This window comes from Tursiops truncatus, chromosome 4 (genome assembly GCF_011762595.2).
Source record: "Tursiops truncatus isolate mTurTru1 chromosome 4, mTurTru1.mat.Y, whole genome shotgun sequence".
NCBI lineage: Eukaryota > Metazoa > Chordata > Mammalia > Artiodactyla > Delphinidae > Tursiops > Tursiops truncatus.
In genome coordinates, this window is record NC_047037.1 from 49,688,225 (window position 1) to 49,702,973 (window position 14,749).

At 38.7% G+C, this 14,749-nt stretch overlaps 1 protein-coding gene across 9 annotated transcripts in view; it reads left to right on the top strand.

The window, feature by feature from the left end:
• The window catches only part of FNDC3B (fibronectin type III domain containing 3B), a 358,227-nt gene that overhangs the window by 189,352 nt on the left and 154,126 nt on the right, over window positions 1-14,749 (top strand). The window lies entirely within an intron of this gene.

Genomic DNA, 14,749 nt, shown 5'->3' on the forward strand with positions numbered 1-14,749 from the left:
AGTTTAATCAGTGCCATTTTTTTTGTTGTTGTTGTTCAAATGATTTTAATTATTGGAATGCACAATTTTTTTAATATGCAAATAAAAAGTTTTAAAACCAAAAAAAAAAAAAGTAGTAGCAGGGGGGCTTCCCTGGTGGCGCGGTGGTTGAGAGTCTGCCTGCCGATGCAGGGGACACGGGTTCGTGCCCCGGTCCGGGAAGATCCCACATGCCGCGGAGTGGCTGGGCCCGTGAGCCATGGCCGCTGAGTCTGCGCGTCCAGAGCCTGTGCTCCGCAACGGGAGGGGCCACAGCAGTGTGAGGCCCGCGTACCGAAAAAAAAAAAAAACGTAGTGGCAGGACTTCCCTGGCGGTCCAGTGGGTAGGACTCGGCGCTTTCACTGCAGAGGTTGCGGGTTCAATCCCTGGTCAGGGAACTAAGATCCCACAGCCTCTCAGTTCGCCCCCGCCCCCAAAAAAAGTAGTAGCAGCAATTTCAGAGGTGTGTTGGAAAGATTAAAAAAAAAAGTTAAAGGATAAAGTTGTACTCCTATTCCTGGATAAGGTTTAAAGTCTTCAGGGTGCCTGAAACATGGGCATCTGTATATACTTTTGTTTTTTGTCCTCAGTTCCTAAAACAACTTGAACTCTCCCTGCACTACTTCCTCCCCAAATACCTAACTAACCAACTGTTTTTCTCTCTTTCTGCCACTATTGTACTTTTTTTCTGATTATAATGGCATCTTATATTCGTTGGAAAAAATCTGAGAAGGCAGAAGAGTAGAAAAAAAGAAAATATTTGTAATTTTACTACCCACAGAAGACGATAATCTTTGTGTTAACATTTTTTGGATTACAGTCTTCCAGATATTTTTTTCTTTCTCTCTCTGTCTGCTTTTAAAATGGTTTAAAAATCTGTAATTTTCATTTTCAGTGATTTTGCTGGGGTGAAAAAATTGGCAGCTACATAGGAAAATTGCTGAAGTGCAGGCAGGAATCAAAGAAGATTTATCCTTCTCTGATGTAAAAACTTATCCATTTCTTCACTGTCTAAGGCATAGTGCAGCCACTATAATTTCATTTTTTCCATTGTTCTTTTATGTGAGCCAATTTGACATCTTTGTTTTTTGGAGGAGCCAGAATGTTGGCCCATCTTCCCCCTGTTGCAAGTAAATGGCTTGTTTTACACAAGTCTTTGTAAATAAGGATCACTGAAGGAGAAAAGGGTGCAGAGCAAGCCCTTCCAGCCAGGACACACGATGGTGGATCACATTCACGTCACCGGTCAATAAACAGAAAAGAACAAGGAATGTAGAATTCCATTATGTCTCCCACTCATTTATTTGAGGAAGTGTTTCATTCCCTTGAACCAGAGTACAGTTCTCACCATCGTGATGGCTGAAATAACACCTCCTTTTATGCTAAATGCCCATTTAGGAATACCAGTTAAAAATTGAACATTCTAGTGGAGAGAAGCTGTAATGTGCTTTTTATTGCTAGTGGTGTTGCTGTGATTGTATTAACTGCCAAACATTTATTAGGATTCCTAGGAAAAATAGAAACTTTTAGATCGTGGTGTATTTCTGATTCTGAAAAACTTCTATAGAAAATCTAAGTAGAAAGAGGAAGAACAGAACTGTAAACTTACTTTCATAAAGCTGATAATGGAAGCATAGTGAAACACTTTCTGAACTCAGAATTATGGCAGAAAGTGCTAGGAGATACTTGAAGAATAGTAAAAATGGAATAAGTTGGACTCCAAATTGAAAAAGAACAAGAAGCAGTCTGTAAGGCACGTATTCAACTCTTTTTAGACTGAGCTGTCTGCTCAGAAGATAGGCCCAGAGTTAAATAACCTTCAGTGGTAGCATTAAAACTTGAATGATATTTGACAGTGAAGTGTCTTAAGTAAAAGTGATTATTATAATGAAGAAAATTGAGAACCTGAAGAGGTACAACATCTTCTTTAAGGCTGACCGTATACACACTTGAAAGGAATGAAGAAGGTTGGAACCAAGTATAAAATGTCTTAGGAGACTTATGAAGGAGCAAAATACATTTTTGTTATGCAGTTGTGGGAAGAAATAATCACTTAAAAAAAAATCCCCCTCCTGGCTAGACATATGTGAGAATGCCCAATACTAGTCTGTCCCTATGCAATACAGTTTACACCTTAACCCCACAGTCCTTTTCCTCAAATACATGTGGCTTCCTTGTTCAGATCTAGAGTTGGGTGTACATTGTGTAGCGGTACAGTTAAAGGTCTCTGTTGTAGTATATGGATTCTTAATATTCAACCCTGTCCTCCTTTTGAGAGTCACCTTTTCCTATTGCCCCACATTGCTACACCTTAAACCTCTGTCCGCTGGCTTTTTCTCAACTTCATACTTTTGTGCCCATTATTTCTCTCTTCTTGGAGAACTCTAGAGCCCTTCTTTGTCTGACAGTTCAATAATTCTTCTATGCAAATACCTCTCCTCAATGTGACCACTTTAGAACCTCTAACACAGAGATGGTTGTTTTTGTTTTGTTTTTGTTTTTGTTTTTTTCCAGCGTCTTTGGTACTTTGTCCCCATCTCTGTCATGAAACACAATACATTTTATAACCATCCCCAAGAATCTTAGTGCTTCATTGGGATTATATCTGAGAATTTAGAATACTGCCTGGTACATAGTAGGTACTTGATAAGTGCTTTTAAATGTAAGTGATTGGCCAACCTGAAATAAAGTAAATACAGGATAGATTCGTAGGTTTGGTTCAAAGATTTGCAGGTTCAAGTAGAGCAGTAATATGCCTGATAGCTGGAAAATTAGCAAGATCAGAGTGATGTATACCTGCAAGGAATGAAATACTCTGAATGTGGATTTAAGAGAGAGAAGTGCCAAGATAGTTCAGTAGAGGAAGGAATAGTCTCTTCAACAAATAGTGCAGGGACAACTGGGTATCCAGATGCAACAGAATGAAGTTGGACCTCTACCTCACACCATATACAAAAATTAACTCAAAATGGATCATAGATGTAAGAACTAAAACTGTATAACTCTAGGAGTAAAATTTTGTAACCTCGGATTAGGCAATGGAATCTTAGATATGACACCAAAAGCACAAGCAGGAAAAGAAGAAAACAGATAAATTTGACTTCATCCAGATTACAACTTTTTGCGCTTCCAAGGTACCATCGACAAAATGAAAAGAGAACTCATAGATTGGGAGAAAATGTACGCAAATCATATATTTTAGAAGGGACTTGTATCTAGAATATATAAGGAAATCTTAACAGCTCAAGAATAAAAAGACAAACAACCCAGTTTAAATATGGGCAAAGGATCAGAATAGACATTCTCCAGAAACAATGTACAAATGGCCAAATAGTACATGAAAAGATGGTGAACATCACTTAACCATCAGGGAAATGAAATCAAAACCACAGCGCAGTATACTTCACACACACTAGGATGGCTTTAGTCAAAGAGACAAGTAGGAACAAGTGTTGGCAAGGATGTGGAACAGTTGGAACCCTCATACGCTGCCTGTGGTAATGTAAAATGGTACAGCTGCTTTGGAAGATAGTCTGGCATTTCCTCAAATGGTTAAATAGAGAGTCATTTACCATGTGACTCTGCTATTCCACTACTAGGTAAATACCCAAGAGGAGAGAAAACATATGTTTATACACAAAAAAAGCTTGTACATGAATATTCATAGCAGCACTATTCATAATAACCCCAATGTGGAAACAACCCAAATGTCCATCAGCCTATGAATGGATAAACATGTTGTGATATATCCATAAAATGGACCATTATTCAGCCATAAGAAGGAATGAAGTACTTATGCATGCTAAAAAGTGGATGAACCTTGAAAATATTGTGCTCAGTGAAAGAAGCCAGACACAAAAGCCATATACAGTGTCATTCCATTTATATGTCATGTTCAGAACAGGCAAATGCATAGACACTGATAATGTATTAGTTGTTGCCGGGGGCTGGGGGAGAGAGTATTAGGGAGTTGCTGCTAGTGGTATGGTATTCTTTTGGGGGTGATGACAGTGTTCTGTCACTCAACTCTGAATATACTAAGAACCAACTGAATCAGACACTTTAAAAGAATGGATTTTGCGGTATGTAAATTACACCTCAATAAAGCTATTACAAAAGAGGAGGGAGGGAAAGATAGTGACTAGTCCTAACTATTAATCAGCAAACAGTGGCACAGCTGGGAAAAATGGCCCAGCCTGTCTCGGTGCCTGTGTTGATGGTGGTAATAACTACTGCGTATGCTGTGCACTCTGCTAAATGCTTTATTTACGTGTCTGGTTTTCACCATCCTAACTTTACATACGAGGAAGCTAAGGCCCTGAGTTGAACCAGGATTGCAACCCAGGCATTTCTGAACTCACTGACCTTTTTCCCACTATGATGTGATCTCTAAGTCAGTGACAGAGCCTACTTTGATGGATATACAGTTGACCCTTGAAGAACATGAGTTGAAACTGCGCAGGTCCACTTATACGTGGATTTTTTTCAGTACTAACTACTCAGTACTACACGATGCGTGGTTGGTTGAGTCCATGGATGAGGAGCTACAGATAAGGAGAGCTGATTATAAGTTATTTGTGGACTTTTGACTGTGAGGCGGGTCGGTGCCCCTGACGCCCACCTTGTTCAAGGATTAACTGTATTTACTTCATGTTACATTGCTTTTTGACAGTGTGAGTGTGGATGTGTGGTGTGTCTACTTGTGCATCTCTAATACTAAAATCCTAGCTACTCATACATGAGATGGTACATTATTGTAAGAAAATTGAAGAGAGAGGCAAGTAAATGATTAAAGGCGTTACAGTCACTCTAAACCGAGTCAGTGGGGAATTTCTTGGTTGTAGCATTCATTCCATACTTCAGTAGCTATAAGTGCTTGAAAGATAAATTGATAAACTTGATCAAGTTGACAAAATACCAATGTTAGTAATGAGCAGATGATCTTATAGAAAGACAAAGGTGGAGTTGAGACAGCTCTGCTGTGACTCACTGTCAACAGCACAGCCTGTGTTTTCTTAGTTTGGGAAGGACTGACCCTGTGGGCTTTAGAGATAGTGTGGACTAGGGCAGGAGAACAGTGGAACCTTCTCTGAGATAGTAAGCTTTTCTTTGTTGTAGTGTGAGTGTGTGTTTTGTGCTTTACTTTTTGGTGGGAGGCTGGGGGAGGTTTGAGGAAAATGCGATCTGACATTTTCAACTTGAGAGAAAATACAGGCTAAGTTTTTGTGGGGTTTTTTTTTCCCCCACCTGTGAGAAAGTGGATTTAGGTGAGAGGGAATTTAATTTAGCCTTATCCACTTATCACCATTATTTCCATTATGTAAAAGCATCTATTAGTGTCATTAGGGTTGAAGCTGTGGGAAAAGAGGGCAAGCTAGGAAGAACATGGACATCACTTGAAAAGGCTTTTGCCTTCGTATTCCACCATGGCTACTTCCGTGTAGCTTTTACAAACTCTTGCCACATAGGTGAATGCCTACCTGATGTGGCAGAGGGAAGAATTAAGAGAAATGCTATGTAAGGTGTGTACTCCACAGTGGGCATTCACTACGTGGTAGCTATTAGAATGAAGAGGCCTGTTAGAACAATTTCAGTGAAAGTTTGGCAGAATTTGCCTCCTCAATACACATTGAGATCATGCCATATGAAGCAAATTTTTCCTTTCATTGTATACTTCCCTGGTTTTTCTTAAATTTTTTTAACCTCATCATTAACTTTTGAAGAATTTATATATAAAAATTTCTTAAGCAGATGCCTTGAGTTTTATGTTCCATGCTTCCATAGTAATTTATGAAACATTTTCAAAAGTTACAGGGAAAGGTTTCATGTAGACCCCCAGATTTAAAAAGCATATGAAGAGACAAAGTGAAACATCCAAGTTAATGTTCCATCATTTGAGAAACCATTCTTCTTTTTCCAGGTTAATTGATGTAACCTAAAAACTTCAGAGTCAAAATAAGTGTTTCTGTTGTTATAGCAGAAGTACACACTTTAACCCATTCCGTTGTTTTGGGATTAGTTAATGGGTAAATACCTGTTGAAATTATATATATTCCATTTCTCTTGACCGGGGAGAGACAAAAAATCTATTTAAAAACATGTTTAAATTTTGGTTTGGTTGATCATTCTCCAGTGAGGCTTGTTTTAAGAGTTGGCCAGAAATCAGAGCCCTGTGGAGAAACAATGGGACCTGTTAGGTGGAAGCCGTGGAATGCTTTTCTACACTTTGTTCAACCAGGTCGGCTGAGCTATGAGCATTAGCTTCAACTGCTTCCCTTTGGTAATTACAACCTGGTGTTAAACTAATGCTGTGCTTCAACCTTCAACGTTGTAGAAATGATGAGCAGGAAGGAACATGGGGCATTGCCCTGTGCCTGGGTAGACCAAGAATCAGACCCATTTGGCGGCCAATAATAAGAAAATTGGAATCTCTTTCAAAACTCTAAATCCTCTGGAAAAATTGACTTTTCTATAGGAAGTTAGGAAGATGTTTCACAGTGAACAGTGTGTGTGCACACAGTGTGTGCATGGGTGTTGGGAGCTTCTGTGGAAAAGAGCAGAGGACTTACGTACCCATTCTGTTTTAGTTTCTATCATCATCAGATTTACAATAACTTTATTTTCATTTTATGGCTTATTTTGTCTGAGGAGCGATTACAGACAAGGTTGGCGATGGTAAATTAAAGAGATGTACCCTCCCCTCAAAGCATTGTGCAAGTTTTCTCTTTCTGAGTCCTCTGTCTCCCTGTTCTGCATTTTCTCTTGGATTTCTTTCCTTTGTTTCTACGATCCTGGCATTGTGACCTAATAGAACACAGGATTAGCAGGATGAAATATGTGTCCTGTTCAACACTGTATCTCTAGTTCCTTGAAAGGTGTCAAGCACATACTAGGCATTTATTAAAATTTGGCTGACTTTTGGAGTCATTTTTATCTTGTGGAGGGAGGAGGGCAAAGGAAAGTGTTTGAGGATCTCTGAGGTTCTTTTCTAATCTAAAATTAGAGGATTCTCCTGTACTGTTCATACTGCTCCTTAAGAAGGAGACCAAGAGAGAATATAAGTAAGTTTCCATAAGCAATCATTACCAAAACAGTGGGGCACACTTTTTTGGGATTTAGCATTCTATTGAGTAGAATGCTATTCTTCACTTCTACAGAAAAATGATAGTTGATTTGATAGTTGATTTTCATAGTAATAATATTGAGAAGATGTCACATCTAGAAATGACTTCTGAATCATTGATAAGGATTAAATTATGCACATTACATTATATGATTTTATCACACAATTATTGTAGTCTGTCTTTCTAAATTAGTAACCCACTTTTGTCATATGTAACAACTTTTCTTAGAAAATCACATTTGCCCAACCTTTGAGCACAAAACTGAACCAAAGTTAAGTGGTTATATTCCTACACACTCTTTGAAACTCATCAGGTTTACAAACTTGGACTTACAGTTGTTTTGCTTTGTAATAAATATCTGATTATCAACAGCACAGATTCTTAATCCTTTCTCGTGCCATGGAACCCACTGCCAAACTGATGGCATTTTTAAGTGTAAAATATAAAATTCATAGACACAATCTAGAACAGCCTGCCTGTGTTTCCATGGATGTATATGTGTCTGAGAAGCTGGACTGAAAAGATGTTATTGGCTGTGTCTTCTGTGCTGGTCAATGGAGAGGTGCTGGAGGAACAGCAACAGTTATTCCCGTTGATTCCTGCTGTTAATAGCTTTATTAATATCTTTTTTAAAAATTGAACAGTTGATTTACAATGTTGTGTTAATCTCTGCTGTACAGCACAGTGATTCAGTTATATATATATATATATATATATATATATATATATATATATATACATTTTAAAAACATTCTTTTCCATTATGATTTATCTCAGGACATTGAATATAGTTCCCTGCACTATACAGTAGGACCTTGTTGTTTGTTATTAATATCTTAAAGGCAGCTCGGTTTGGCACAAATTAAACCATCAGATTGCTACTTACTGTTTATCTTCCAACAAATATTCTGTTCCTTAAAACAGCATTTCCATCTAGTCTGAAATAATTGTTTGGTCCATTTTATTAATTGAAACTCTATGGATGTAACTCTTTTCACTTGTCCAATGTTCTCATGCTCCGTACATATCCTGGGGAGTATTAGATTTGATTTTTGATCTTCAGACGTGGTTCTTTTTGGTATTTAGGTTGGTAATATACAATAAAATACGACAAAAGGCACAGCATTTCTAGTGAGAGTACTTGGGTATGAATCTTGTCACCCATTTAGTTGGCCTTAGGTTAATTACTTAATTGCTCCTGAAGATTCTTAATCCAGAATTTAGGACTATGATGTTGCCTGTGTTAGAGGATCTTCTGAGTATTATGCGAGTTATGTGCCGAGCACTTTATACGTTATTAAGTTGCTTAGCTCTTTCTAAATAGGGCCTCTCTGCCCCTCAAGCTAGGGTAGCCAAGATGTGGTAATGGAGCTGGCACCAGCTGAGGACCCAACACCAGTTCTGTGGTTCATAAGATGTGTCTCAAACCTTTCTGGGCTTCCTTCTTAATGTCCCCTCAGCTATATAGCATTACATACTTTACTGAAGACGTTGGATTAAAAGAGATACCACAGAAGATGTACTTGTTTCCATACTCCTCTCCAGCCTTCAGTGGTTTTAGTTATAAATCACTCGACAGTCACCTGGAAAGAGCCCTGTCTGTTTAGTAAAGTACTAAAAGTTGATTTGATTTATATATGCCCTAGTTGTGCTCCTTTTTCCAGATTAAAGATTTATGTAAGTGTGAGTGGTTTTTCTGTGTATAAAAGTGTTAGAACATATAAAGCCACCAGAGTGAGGCTTGCCATTTATGAGGGTATCTCCTTATACTGGTCACCTCTTTTCATTTATTTATTTTTTTTAACATCTTTATTGCAGTATAATCGCTTTACAATGGTGTGCTAGTTTCTGCTTTATAACAAAGTGAATCAGTTATACATATACATATGTTCCCATATCTCTTCCCTCTTGCGTCTCCCTCCCTCCCACCCTCCCCATCCCACCCCTCTAGGTGGTCACAAAGCACGGAGCTGATCTCCCTGTGTTATGCGGCTGCTTCCCACTAGCTATCTGTTTTACGTTTGGTGGTGTATATATGTCAATGCCACTGTCTCACTTTGTCCCAGCTTACCCTTCCACCTCCCCATATCCTCAAGTCCATTCTCTAGCAGGTCTGTGTCTTTATTCCTGTCTTGCCCCTAGGTTCTTCATGACCATTTTTTGACTTACTTCACTCTGCATGACAGACTCTAGGTCCATCCACCTCACTACAAATAACTCAATTTCGTTTCTTTTTATGGCTGAGTAATATTCCATTGTATATATGTGCCACATCTTCTTTATCCATTCATCCGATGATGGACACTTAGGTTGTTTCCATGTCCTGGCTATTGTAAATAGAGCTGCCATGAACATTGTGGTACGTGACTCTTTTTGAATTATGGTTTTCTCAGGGTATATGCCCAGTAGTGGGATTGCTGGGTCGTATGGTCACCTCTGTACAAGTTTGTCTGTAAGGTTCATGCTCTAAAATACTGAAGACAAGGGCCATATCAGTACCTTCAACTTGGGATTCCCCATTTAGCAACCTCAGATTTGTTATCTGGATCTAACCATTCCCTTGTCACTCTATACCTTAGCCATTGCCTGAAGTTGGCATGTGCATTAAAAATTATGCACCAATGGAAAATTTAAGGTTTCTAGGTATAAATGAGTGTGTGGGTAAAATGTTTGGGGAATTTTTATTCATTCATGAATCACCTTATTACTTAAATCCTTAAGTTTGGTTACCTGTGAAGCATATGAAATTAGTTGTTTACTTAATCATTGGCAAGAACTGTTTCAGAAAAGTAGCTAGAATTTTCAAGGAACTTTTTTTCTTGATTCAGAGAGGATGTTGATTATCAATCTGCAACTACTCTGCAGGATAATCCTTTGATATTATATAAAGGGCTTTTAGAAACCCAGAAATGTCACCAATAATTTATTTTTCCATTCTGCTACAAAAATAACCATGCTATGCGGCAAGAGGAGCTGGTCCTAAACCTAGAGGGTTTATTGTCTCAGACCATTCATGATAATGTTACACTGGAAAGAGCAGATAGTATTTCATCAGTGTTGGGCTGTAACAGATGTGAAGAGAAAGGAGATTGAGAAGTAACATTTGATGTTTTCAGCCACAGTTATGATTATTAAGTTTGAACGGACAGAAAAGTAAGTCGGGAGATTTGAGAAATACATTGAATTCTGCCACGTTTTTAAGTCAAGTAACTTAACTTCATCTGTAAAATAGAATCACTACTTGGCTCCTGTAATTCTTTGGTTGCCCTTTGAATATTCCTTTATCCTCATTTTCTCTTTCTTCTAAGGTACTTGGTGATGGTGGGAGGAGTTTCATCCATCCATAGGAGCAAAAAGGGGGTTGGGCTGGGGAAAGTACAGTCCGTACGTTTTAAGTCTCTCCCTCCGTGAAGAACAAACTTGCTTTTCCTCTTTTGTATTGTTTACTATATTAGAAAATGCAGAGTGAGGAGTCAGTGCAGAAAGGAAAGGTGAGAAATAATGCTTCTTTATTCCTGGTTGGTGAGAATAAAGTAAAATCACTCAACTGCATTTGGATTTGAAGTAGAACTTACATAGGAAATGTGTAAATTTTCTGTGTCTTTCTTATAGTAAAATCATACTTATTTAAAATAAGAGTGTCAGGGATAACAGATCTGGAATTGATTTTCTGAAACTTTAGAGTATGATGTCTAAACTAAGATATATACCTGAGTTATGGGGTGGGTTGAATCTGATAAAGAATGTGTTAAGAACTTTTTCTAGACATCAAATCTAAAAGAGAAAAATTTTTTTTTTTGCTTGCTTTTCCATTCATTTGTTGGTTAGCTAACATATATTGAGAGCCCCCTGTGTACCCGGGTGTCTTGAGGGACTTGGAGTTGGTGGGAGACACAGATCTGTAATCTGCGTTACAGGACAGAGATGCTGGTGGAGAGGTGAGCACCAGTCTGGCTGGCAGAAGCCTGGACTGTTTGCCTGCCCGTCCCTCTGTCCATGCAGCTGTTTCATGTTGCCCAGACTTTTCTTCTCCTTGTTCACTGCTCAGTTTTAGCTGAGACTTCTTCCCTTACCAGAATGGCCTGGGAGCCCTCTTTTAAGTATGTTGGCCACAGTTAGGAAATGAGTCTGAGCCCAACTTTCACAAACACATTAGGTCCCAGTTTTCTGTGTGCAGCAGCTCACTCAAGCAATCCAGATTTGCACGCTACCTGCATGCACGCGGGCTCACGTGTGTCCACAGGCAGTCTGTTCTGCCCACATCTGGGATCATCACTGGCCATTGGGGCAGCCTGTTAAAATTTTTCTTTTGCCTCCTACCATTGAAGTTCTTTTGATTCTTGTTGTTTGCAGCCCAGAAGAAGTAGAAGGAGAGAGTCTTAGGAACTGAGGAGTTTCGTTAAAATTCCTGTGGAGCATTTCAGTTCAATAAGGAGAAGAACTACCTTCTCGGTTAACACGAGAAAGGATCATCAAAGCATAAGTGTTTTTAAGATGTCCACTTTAGTTCTCGGACTCAAAATTGCACCCCGCCTCCCTCCCCCGTCACTTCCCCCCATAGCTCTCTGACCTTGTGAGTGTTAGCTTAACTTTACTGAGCTTCGTTCCTTTTCTGTCTCAAATGGGGGAAACCGTATTTGCCTCCCAGCGTTGTTGGGAAGATTTAGTGAGGTGGTAATAGTAGTAATTGCCAGGTAAGGTTTATCTATTATGTATCAGTTACTGTTCCAGGACCTTAACATGCTGCTGCCTTATTTCAGGTAGAAGATATTAAAGCAGAGCAGCAGGTATTCAATAAATATTGTTTGTATCTTGAATCCTTTCACATCTCTTAATAACCTATTTCTAACAGTTCATTATTTACATATTTATTTCGCAGCATACCTAACTCCTGTATGATTCTTTACATAATGAAAACTTGGGAGTATAGACCAGAATGAAAATCTGGTTCTGCAGTTGAACTAGTTGTACATTTTCATCATGCTGTGCCTTGGTTTTCTCATGTACGACGGGATGCTAATATCTAGTTCTCCAGTAGTTAAGGAAGTCACATGAGGTAACAGGTGACAAGCAGCTGGCAGGCCACAGGCACTGGCTGTGACTTGCTTTCTCCTCTCCCTCCCTGCTGCTCCCATTAGCTCTCCCTCTTGCTGTTGCCCCCAGGCTATCTCATTTTGTTTCAGCAGTTCTCTTGGTCATACTTCTAAAAACACTGGTGTAAGGAAGGCATACATTCTCTCGGTTTAATCTTTCGTGCCTCATTTTCTAGCCTCTCATCCATGTGTATCAGCCACAGGATAGCAGAGGACACTAGGCACATAGAAGTTCCTCAGTAAATACTTATTGAGTAGAATAAAAGGACGTGATAAAGATTCAAACTAACTGCTGTTTGCCATCAAGCTTTCTTCCTTAGCTAGAGGAAGGTGGCTGGGTTTAGTCCAGGAGGATAAATGCATTACTTTTTGAAGAGAGGTTTTTTGCGGTTTTTGCGGTGCGGGGGTGGGGGGGGGGGGTTGTTTGCTTTGTTTTTTGTTTTTGTTTTAAGCGGACAAGAATGGTAGAACTTAAGATAGGAGGCTCTGAGAGGTGGCGTGTTAATTTGCTAAGGCCACCATAACGAAGTGTCATAGACTGGGCGGCTTAAACAACAGAAATTACTTCCTCACAGTTCCTCAGGCTATCAGTTTGGTTTCTTTTAAGGCCTCTCTCATTGGCTTGTTGATGGCCTTCTCCCTTTGCTGTCCTCACATGGTCTTCCCTCTGCCTGTCTGTGTCCTAATTTCCTTTTCTTATATGGATATCAGTCATGTCTGATTAGGACCCACCCATATGACCTCATTTTACCATAATTACTTCATTAAGGGCCCTATCTCCAAATACAGTCACATGCTGAGGTACTGCGGGTTAGGACATAAATATATGAACTGGTGCGGGGCAGGGAGGAGGACACATAATTCAGTCCATAACAGGTGGCAGCCTTGAGGACCTGGCACAATGATGTTTTCCAAGGATCTGTGCTCTCTGGAGAAGGTGAGTGTTCCGTTGAGTCACAGGACTAGAAAAAAATCTAGATGAAGAATACTTGGTTTTCATTTCTGATAAAACAGTACTTTGTTCAGATTTCTGAACAGAACTCACTAGGACTCAAGCTAATTTTTCTCTTTGTTTTTAGGCTAGACAAATCTTAATGTTTAGCACCTATTTTTTCCCCACTTTTGAATATCCAGTGCTCAGCTCATAGTGTGTATCAGGAAATAGTTGTTGAATTGAGTGCAGGTGATTTGTCTGCCTCTGGACATTGTCCCGATTTCATTCACCCCAAAAGGAAATGAATTGTCTTTTCCATGGTCGTTTATGAAGACTAAAGGCACATTTTTATTGTCTCAGGATTTTTAGACTGAACTCTCGCTGATGTCTGAATTCTTCTGCTACAGTAATGTATTTCTTTATGAACCGTATTTTTTAAAGAATGTTATTGCCACCGTTTCCTGAGTTGCTTATTATTTTGTGCGTTATTATCGCTCCTCAGACTTTGGAGGAACATAGGCATAATTTCCTTAGACATAGATCAAAACTGCGTTTGATAATTAAATATGCTACAGTTTGTGTTATGGAAGAACAATAAACAAAATACTCAGTACACATTTTTTGATTTTTGTTTCTGATTATTTCAGAATATTTCATTTCATAAAAATATTTTTAGTCATACGGTAGGCTTTGATTGGCTAAGGAGCAGGTTTCCAAAAGTATCCCCTCTCACGTGTACATGTAAATAGACTTCTTTCACAAATAACACAGAATAATTTAAGATAATTACATATGGGACTATCAAACAGTCTTCATATATGCAGGCAGTTTGCGGTTTCAAGAAGCTACTTAGTTCTCTAACTGGAAATCCATTTTTTAGTGAATAGTAATTTATACTTCAGATTTATTAATGTTTGTAATTAGTGGACATATTTATTCTTATAAAATATAGTAGTAAAAAGATAATGTTTCAGCTCTGTATCTCTTTTTGTTTTTTTTTTTCCCCCTTGACTGGAATTCTTACTTTTGTTAGTGCTTTTTGCCCAACTTTTTTTTTTAAGCACTTTAACAAGTCAGAAACTATATGATGAAATGAAAGTAATTTCTCTTCATCATAACTACCCCTGTTTACAAGCCCAGGGTTGTTCTTCACATTTAGTGAGATCCCTGTTCTTCTTGTACTACCTCAGTCAAGTCTGTACAGACTGCTTGATCATTGGAAGTTTTACGTTGACTGAAATAATGTAGGTTGTAAGCTTCTAGAAAACAAATACTTTGCTTATGTGCCCTTCCATTGTCTAGCACGGGATTGAAAGAAGATTGTATGAAAGAGGGACATCTGGAATATGCCGTACTTTTTTCTTAATAGCTAGTGGCAGGGCCGAGGGAAAGAAGACACTATAGAATAATGCATGTTTATATGAGATGGTAAGAAAAACCCATATTTATACTAAAATTATAAAAAATGCGCTACCATATTCATGCTCTGTGTGTTAGACAAAATAGAAGATGCTTGAAATAAACAAATGGGGCCTAATCAGACTTTTGCACAGCAAAGGAAACTATAAACAAAACAAAA